We start from the raw sequence: 10,048 nt of genomic DNA on the forward strand, positions 1-10,048 counted from the left end.
ATTTGTTCCTCACAACACCTCTGGAAGTTAGGTGCTATTCTTTTTTGTTTTATTTTTGGCAGGGCAATTGGGTTAAGTGACTTGCCCAAGGTCACACAGCTAGTAGGTGTGTCAAGTATCTGAGGTCAGATGTGAACTCAGGTCCTCCTGACTCCAGGGCCTGTGTTATTCTCAGTGTGCCACCTAGTTGCCCCTATGTAGGTGCTATTCTTATCTCCATTTCATTGTCAAGGGAACTGAGGTAACTTAAATAGTATATAGAGTCAGAAAACAAAGATGGGATTGAGAACACACAGAGGCAAGGAACTGTGTCTGCACAACAGTAGGTACCAAAATGATTGTGCTATTGGGCAACCACTGACATTTAGCAAACTATTTCACTCATTGTACCTTATTTTAGCTATCTGTAAAAGAGGAATGTTAATATCTCATCGAGAAGGATGTTATAAACCTCTAATGAACAATGCCCTACTTACAGATATTGCTCTTTACCATGATTTATTATAAACCTAAACAGTGTTCAGATTTGTAGTAGTCTTTATTTTTAAAACACACATAAGCATAGTTGTTGTATATTGTTCTATTGATTCTATTTTTATTACTCTACAAAAATATATACATTTAAAAATGTGTTAGCTACTTAAACTGCTTCCCTGGAAAAGAATTAAGTACTCCTTTTCCCATGGGGAAAAGTGAATGGAGGTGATCCCTTGTTAGCTAGTTGAATAACCCCTTTCATTACCGAAATATGAATAAAACTTCTATTAATGAGAAATTCGAACAATAGGATACTCTGATTGATTTTGTGTGTTGGTTAGCTGATAGTTAACCACTTAAGTCACTTTTCCATAGCAATTTCAGATTTCCAAAGTGGGCCCCAAAGAACAATACTACAAGGTAAGCTTTAACTCCCATTTTGCATATAAAGAACCAGTGGATTTTAGATGTTGTCATTTGTTCAATTTCACAAAATCAATGGGTGCTGGGGTGAAGGATGGAACCTGCAACCCAGTTATCAGGTACAAAATAAGTATCCTTTCCACCATACCACTTTATCATTACACTTCTGAAAATACATATTATTTTATATATTTCCTTCAGAGAGCAATGAACCAATGACAGCTGATGATTCTTTCTTTAATAAATCAAAAAGATACGATAGTTTAGGGTCATAATTGTGAATATAATTAATAATATAAATGGCTGACCCTTGGCAAAATGGGAAAATATTCCAAATTTTTCTTAGGTTCCTCTATACTCAATTCCACTTTTTGAGATGTTTCTTGACTTTCCACAACCCTTACTTAAGTTATCCAATACTCTGATCTTATGGTTTTTTCCTCTAAGAAAAACTAAATAATGGAGAATTTTCTCCCCACAGTATGAAAAGCTTCTTTCAGGAATTAAACTAATATACAAGTACACGTCAGCATGTGAAACACCTTCTACTACTAATGTGGTTGTGATGCATATGGACTACTATTTTTTCTACTTATCATATAACTTAGAGCAGTTTGTTGTTGTAGGATACTAAATTTGCACAAGCCAAAGGGTTATCCTCACTGTAGAAGGTACATTATCTCAAGCTTGAGCAAAAGAGGACATATGATGTCACTAGCTCCCACTATCTGCCATCATATTCTCTATCTTGCATGGGTCCTGTATTCTGGTCTAGCATAATCCACTGGCTTTCTATAACTCTATAATTAACTAAAATAACTCCCTGTTACCCCCATCCAATTTAGGTTCCTTATTTTTATTTTCTCAGCAAAGTGGAAATGCATCTATAAAGGTGAAAGGAAATGCTAAGGTGAAATTTAAGGGAAGATATTAACTATGGCATGTATTACCCCTGGTGAAACTGCTTTATGTTCCTCCTTTCTCCTGTTTCTGTATTTCTAGCAGCCAATCGGAGCTGAAGTAGTAATAAGGGCTTGAGAAATAATGTAACACAAAACAGAATCTATTCTACTCACCTTTACTTTTTTAACTTATTAGGAAACTAGGACCTAGATAAAATTAGTAAAGTTCTTTTCTCTTATTCTCCTGGGCTTCATTTTCCTGATCTGAAGGATAAAACAGTTGGGCTGGACCCCACATATATACTAGATCATCAATAAGGCCCACTTTGGCTCAGAATTTCTTAGATTTAATAATTTGGGGCAAGGAAAGGAGGGAGGAGAGGGAGACACAACCTTGCTGACATTATACCGTTTAAATATTTGGTCAAAATCTGCCTGTACTTCAGATACATAATATGGAAATTGGTTATCCTTTTAGAAATATAATTAATTTCTTGTTTTGCCATTTCTGTATTCTAAAAGACAAAAGCAATGAAAATTGAGCATCAGGTGTGAATTATTTTATATGCTGTCAGTTGATGCATTTGGTTTTTATTAAAATTTATTTATTTTATTCTTTTTTCTAAGGATTTGTTTGGTGGCAGCAAAGGAAGGGTAACATAAAAACGAAATATTCAATAAAAAAGAAAATAATCAAAGGAAATGGTTGTATAGACACATGCTTATTTTAGGATCCAGTTAATCAACTTTGCAGTTGTTATAGCTGTCAAAGAATGAAGGAATTATTTTCTTATTTCCCACATGGGTGGACTCATCACAAATGGAAGAATCACTTTATTTCAAAATCAATCCTTTTGTTCCCCTCATGTAGACTTAGTTCACCTTGGTGAATTGTCAGTTAAATCTTCTTATAAATTTGTTACTGTGCCTAACATCTTAATTGCAATTTTAATTTTTAGTTCTATCTCTATAATCTTGCCCATAAATATGGTATCTATATTTATCTAAAAATAAATGTTACATATATTCAAAAATACGTACTTTTAGGTGAAAATTTGTGGGGAAAATATTCCACATAGAGGCCTAGCCCAATTGGGTACTAAAGTATGCAGACTTAATTAGATGATAGAAGATGGAGTAATCAACAAATCTGGCCAACATTTGAACAGTGGGGGAAAAGACACCTTTCATTCTTTTCTTCCAACATTTGAAACTGATCAGAAAAGCTAAGTCCATAAAATACTGGACAGTAAGACAGTGTTATCGTTTCTTTGCCCTCGAAGATGAAGTTATAATAAGAAATCACACTTTTAGGAGTTTGCAGAATTGGAGTGACTTGAAATATAGGCCTGTATAATTCTGAAATCTTCAGGTTGGAAATCCTTTTTAAGAACCTAATTCTTATGATGTTCATCATTAGGTTCAGCTATAAATAAATGCAATTCCAGCAATGGGCAGAGTAGCAGTTGTTGATACCCAGAGGTTAGAGTCCGTAGAGATTATGTCTGAAATCATACCTAAGATCACATAATTGCTTCTGCCTTCACTATCCTTTATTCTTATGGCAATATATATTTGGAGCTGTATGTTGAGATTTAGTTTCTGGAAGAGAATTTTTTTTTTCCAATCTCACTGCTAAAGGGAAAGGCAGAATAATGCAAAATTGGACTAATTGCCCATCCTGAATAAGAGTTTTTGTTTCTTGGTTCTGCCCCTGGAGCAAGAAATAGATCAACCTTTTCAAGCAAAATAATAGCCAGCTCAACCTTTTACTTATTCTGGGAACTGAAGCTTCAGGAAACATTTTGTAAATCATTTTCCCTTCTGCTCCTCCACACTCCTTATAATACCAAATTTCTCACACTTGACAGAGTATCTTGAAGGTGCAAAACCAGATAGCCTCCCCACACCTCACCAGTGTCTGCAACTTTTCAATGAAGAGGGCAGGAAGATAGATCATTTTGTCTTTGTCTCAGTAGCCATGGAAGATCTTCAGGGTGAGGAGGAATAGGTGAGCTTCCTTGGGAGGTACTTCATCTTACGTTGGGATCTCGATGACTGACTAACCTCCTGTTCTGGGAGCAATGTGGATGGGGCTGAGCTTTGAGATCTGTTACAGAAAGTTCATGAAGATTTAGTATATGTATAGAATTGAGTGTCAATTTTTCGAGGAAGATAACCTCCGAGACATATGCAGCTTTGCACTCATTTCCATTCATATACATTTCTAAAATATATGTGTGTGCATATAACCTTCAATATCTCTCTTGGATGTAGAGACATATACATAGAGACATTAGGATGAATGAATTCTGCTGCCTTAGAATGGAATACTTTGGCTTGTCACGATACATGGATAGGAGAGGGACTTAGTCCTAAAAAGAAATTGTTTTCCTCTCACCTGAGGGGCTAAAAAGATGAAGAATTTTAATGAATTTTGTAAGAAGTGTGCTTGCATGAGCCTAGAATATCAAGTTTCATTTCCTTTTGGCTGGTTAATAGAGAAGGAAAGATGCTTGTGATTTTTGAAGGGAATCTGTATGATGTTTTGAGCTGGCAAGTCTAAAGAGAGTGATTGGAGGAAAACCAGACATTGAGACTAGCATGGAGGTATGACTAGCATGGCTGCATTTGGAGTAGCTACCTCCTTTCTTTCTTCTGCCTCTACCTCTACTTGTGGTGATCCTGAGGAGAGATGTGGCTGAAGTGGAATCAATTTTGTGCATATTTTCTCTCTGGCAGATGTGAAAAAGGATGAATACATTCCTTATCTCTCATTCTGCCACTGATTTCTCATATTTCTGAAGCAAGAAGAGGGGAAAGGAGATAGAAAGTTTAGCATCTAAAGCTTCTGTTTTCTTTAAGATTACATTTTAAATTTCCATTTAACTAATACTGATACTGACTTAATCTAAATAAAGATTTGCTTCATCATAACTGCTTTAATTTGTTTGTTTCATTATTTGTGAACGGAGAATGAAAAAGAAGGTATTCATAACTAATATTATTATGTCACATGGTAGTCAGAAGAAGCAATAAAATGACAGTCTTAAAGTCTCTCTTAAGAACTTTGGAATTGATTGTGCAAGGCAGGAAACACTGGCAAAGGACTGTTCAGCATGGCGTGCCCTGGTACTGTGCTCTATCAGCAAAGAAGAATTGAAGTGGCTCAAAAGAAACACAAAATGTGCAAATTTACAGAATCCACCCCAAATATTCACAACAACTCTCTGGGCCCGACCTGTGGTACAACATTCTAAGCTCTATTGGTCTGATCCAGCCACAGTTGGCCATGCTGTGACTTGACTCTAGCATAGTGATGTCATTTTGGTCCTCTTCAAGAACAAAGGACAGCAACCTTGTTGTACAGAGGAAAGTGAAGAGAAAGACAATAAGGTCTCTTTCTGAATCAGCAGGATTCTATTTCAACCACTTCTCTCAGGAGCTTTAAGAGTGAGAATGTTTTTACTTGTTATATTGCATAAACTTATCAAAATCAGAATAAGGTCAAGTTATGGGGTTCATATCCTTTTTCTTGCTAAACTGTAACTTTGAGCTGAAGTTTAGCAGTTTGCCAGTCTGGTGGGAGATAGAGTGCCATGTCATTCAAATTGCCTTTTCCCAGTTTTTCCTTCCCATACTTGTTCAGAAAGATCCTAATCCAAATGGTGGAAGAGAAGACAAGGATAGTGACTAAAGAACAAATCAAACATTATGGGAAGAGAAATAAAGCAGTTTGAAAAGATGAGAAATGACCATTTTGCAATAGTGGGGACCATCCAGGAGGGAATTATTAGCTTTCCTCTTCATTTTACAGAGACAACCTCCAAGGTGCTTTTCTACAATGGACCTTGTAAGGTCCATTTTTAGTACTTAAAAGTTGGATTTTGAGAAAGTTGGAAAAAATGAAAGAAGGTCCTATAGAAAAAATAACAAAATGCAGTTCCCACCTACTAATGGCAAAGAAGTGATAAACTGTTCAGACAGAAAGTTTTATTCATTGTCCACTATGTTCAATATTTTTGCTTAATTATTTTTTCTTTGTCACTAGGATGAGTTCAATCTGTGGTATGGTTACAGTTGATATGACTCTGAAATAAAAACAAAAGACATTAAGATTGTGGTTGTGAATTTGTATGCATTCATCCATTGACTGTATGACACTGGGAAAGAAGTTGAACCTCTTTTATAGCAATATGGCAGAAAGATTATAGTTCAAATCCAGCCTCAGATAGTTACTAGCCATGTGATCCTGTGCAATTCACTAAACCTTTATCTGCCTCAGTTCTTCTATAAAATGGGAACAATAATAACACCTATATTCCACGGTTGTTATAAGGATAGAAAAATGAAATGATATTTGTAAGGCAATTTGCAAACAATAAAACACAATGCAAATCCTAGCCAGCACTATTTTATTATTATTATTAGTGGTAGTAGTAGTAGTATTAGTAATAGTAGTAGCAGTAGTAGTAGTAGTGGTAGTAGTAGTAGTAGTAGTAGTAGTAGTAGTAGTTGTAGTACTAGAAGGAGGAGGAGGGAGGAGGAGGAGCAGCAGCAGAAGCAGCAGCAGAAGTAGATACAGTTAAAATTTTGTGAAATATATCTGATATAGTGGCCTCATCAAACAATATAGAATATAATGTTTCAAATCTATATCTTGGGAGGACGGAAAGTCAATTTAAGTATGGCTTATATAGGACTTCTCCCATTTTTGCACTACTCAAAATTCAACTACATTTTAGATATATTTTCACATACGTTGTATACTTGGTTCTTTGTATTTCACACATCATCCATTCATATAATTCTTTCCATTACTCGCTAGATTCATATTCTCTCATTTTTATTGCATAGTAATTTCCCATTTGTACACCACAGTTATTTTTGTTTGTTTGTCTTTGTTTTTAAACAGTCTTCCAATTGGTCAATACTTATTTTATTTTTAGTTCTTTCCTACTAGAAAGACCTGTACCATGAGTAGGTTACTATACATTAGACTGAAACAACTTGAAGTAGTCGATGGATTAACCTCAGAGAAAAAAAGACATACATTCAGGACCTACTTTTCACATCAAAGGATTTTGCATCTGGGCAACTCACTTAATTGCACAATCCCTGGGACAATTTTCTTTGAAATAATTTGCCAAGATGTTAGATACAGATTAGCAGAGGGCATTTCCTTATCAGAAGTAACATATTACTGAAATCACAGGCCATATTCAAAAATAAATAGCACATTTGTTTCTATCTTTGATTTTTTGTGGTGTAGGGACAACATTTCTGTTCTTGGTATTCACTAGAATAAATTTCAAGTGTGAGCACGTGCGCACACACACACACACACACACACACACACACACACACACACCCCTCACACATCTGAGGAATTAAATATCTTCTACCAACTATCTTTATGTCTTTAGGAGGTATAAGCCATTTTGGAATAGGTTTGCTATCTTTTTAACTAGTCAATGGATACTTCATTGAATAATGGACTGAATTGGTCAGAATTGGATTGTTGTGAAGAGACGGATGGTTCCAAGGATTGTATCTTCCGGCCTGTTAGAGGAACACAATGTACAATGAAGAACACATTGGAAAAATAAGTCTTCTGAGAAGAAACATTCTTTAAATATACTCTTAAACATATTGTTTCTTCTTAGGTGACAATGATGAAATGACAAATTGCCCTTTAAACTTTGTTATCTTTTGCTGTTTCCTTGTAGTCCCAGAGCAACTCTGAAAAACATAATTAAAAACAACTCACATTTTACAGCATAAAGTTTTAACAAGTACTTTCCTGTTACTTATCACCTTATAACCTTGAGCAAGTTACTTACCATCACCAGGACTCAATTCGCTTATCTCTAAAATATGGACTTTGGACTAAATAGCATCTGAAGTACCTTCCAACTCTGGGCCAATGGTCCTATGATCTGATTGTTTAATTATGCCTATGATGTAGTAACATAGACTTGTAAGCAAAGCACCTTTTGCCCAACATGTAGGAGATGCAAAGAAAGAAGTTTCAGCGACTGATAATAATCCACCATTATAACAACCCCTCCTCTAAAGGAAGTACACCAACTTTTGAATTTTGTCTTACCTGTCCTGCTCAAGACTGGTGCATTTGTAAAAGAATAAAGATAACTGGAGGCGGCACCAACAGGGGAGCTTATCACAGAGGCAGCAGCGGCGTGAGTAAGGCAGGATTGCAAAGGACAGAGGGGCCACTGCTACCATGAGTCTCTTAAACAAGCCCAAGAGTGAGATGACCCCTGAGGAGCTGCAGAAGCAGGAAGAGGAAGGCGTTCAACACTGGGCCCCTGTCGGTGCTCACCCAGTCGGTGAAGAACAACACAACAGGTTCTTATCAACTGCCACGACAACAAGAAACTTCTGGGCCAGGTGAAGGCCTTTGACAGGCACTGCAACATGGTCTTGGAGAACGTGAGGAGATGTGGACAGAGGTACCCAAAAGCTGGCAAAGGCAAGAAAAAGTCGAAACCAGTGAACAAAGATCGTTACATTTCCAAGATGTTCCTGAGTGGGGATTCCATCATCGCGGTCCTCAGGAACCCACTCATTGCTGGCAAGTAGTAGGGCCAGAGCCTCCCTTCCCACCCCAACCATCAGCTCAGCCCACTTAGGCTGAGGGGTGCATTTGTTTTACCTTTTGTGAATAAAACCTTCCTGTTTTTTTTTTAAAAAAAAAAAGAATAAAGATAACTTCTGGTAAAGTATAAAACCACCCAGACCTGAGAGACTAAGCTGGGCTGTTGTCTGCTTATACTCAACTTCCCTGAGAATAGTGAGTTTTGCAGCTTTTTTGTCATCTTGGAATAGACAAAGACAAGGGACATATCATTTGGCAGGAAACAAGTTGGAGAAGGACTTCTTGAGTCTTTTATGTATGAATACAAATGGTGTGTATATCTTACATTATAATAGGAAATATGTAGAACGTGGGCTAATTCTCAGCTTCCTCATCTCTGTTTACATAATTATATGATGACTGGACATCATAGGATCATAAATCTGCAGGAATATGAGAATTAAGACACCTTAGCGACCTTCTATTTCCACCACCTCATCTGACAGAGGCCACAGAAGTTAAGCTTATTGTTCAGTATCAGGCATATTGTAAGCATAAAATGTGACTTTTTTCTAACCCAGAGGAAAGATTTTTTAATGATGTGGAACTCATTTCATTATTTATTATCTTTTAAAAATGATTATTTGCATGTTTTTAGCAATTAAATAAAACATTTTGAGTTCCCAACTCTCTTTTTCCCTACAACTACTATCCCATCCATTGACAAGGCAAACAATATGATGATATGTGAAATTTGACCCCAGGACACTGTTCTCCAATGTTTTTCTCACTGTACCACACTGCTACTCATAAGAATGATTGTTTAACAATTCTATTTAGCTAAAGTTTGAAATCCTTGAGACATAGTATATGATGGATAATGATTTTTACAGTATCCGAGTAGAATAATTAACAAATCACGAGTGAAGCAAAACTCACATGACATTTTCTGACATTTAATTATGTTTAAGGTCTGAAATAATGTGGTACACTCTGTTGACAATAAAAAAGAATAGATTTGAAAAGGTTGCATGCTTCATTGCAATTTATTATAGTCCAGAAAATTAATATTATTGAGAAACTAAAAGGAATAGGTTCTACTGACAAAACCTGAATTCTATCAAATCTTATTGCTAGATATTGATAGATAATTCTATCTATTTTACTGCTCTTGGCGTAACTAGGTTGCAGGATACTAGAGGCTAGTCTTCTGCTTACTACCTATGTGATTTTTGCCAAGTCCCTTCTCCTCTATAGACTTCTGTGTGCTCATATGAAAAGAGGGGATTTAAGTTATTTGTCAATCTAAGATCTCATGATACTAAGGGAAATGCTGGGTAATGTTTAATATCTGTGGCCCATGTGGGAACCCTCTGGCTCCTTGAGTCAGAGAGTTAAATATAACACATTCTTCGCAGATGGAAGCTCTCCCTTAGTCCCTCCTCTGATTTCCTACAATACTTCATACTTCTTTTAAGGTAGGCTCAGACTCTTTACAAAATAATGCAAATTTGGTGATAGTCATTCATTACAATGAAAAGAAAGAACGAAAGGGCAGTTTATAGAAAGTTGTCTATTGTTCAGGCCTCCTGATTTATTAGCAGAGCCTATCTAGTGCACCATCTAAGTAAGACTCATTTTTAAAATT

At 36.2% G+C, this 10,048-nt stretch overlaps 1 pseudogene; it reads left to right on the forward strand.

The window, feature by feature from the left end:
* The first annotated feature begins 8,046 nt into the window (after positions 1–8,046).
* On the forward strand, positions 8,047–8,405 carry LOC118849120 (annotated as a pseudogene).
* Positions 8,406–10,048: the final 1,643 nt, after the last annotated feature.

Source organism: Trichosurus vulpecula, chromosome 4 (genome assembly GCF_011100635.1).
Source record: "Trichosurus vulpecula isolate mTriVul1 chromosome 4, mTriVul1.pri, whole genome shotgun sequence".
In the NCBI taxonomy this organism is placed as follows: Eukaryota; Metazoa; Chordata; class Mammalia; order Diprotodontia; family Phalangeridae; genus Trichosurus; species Trichosurus vulpecula.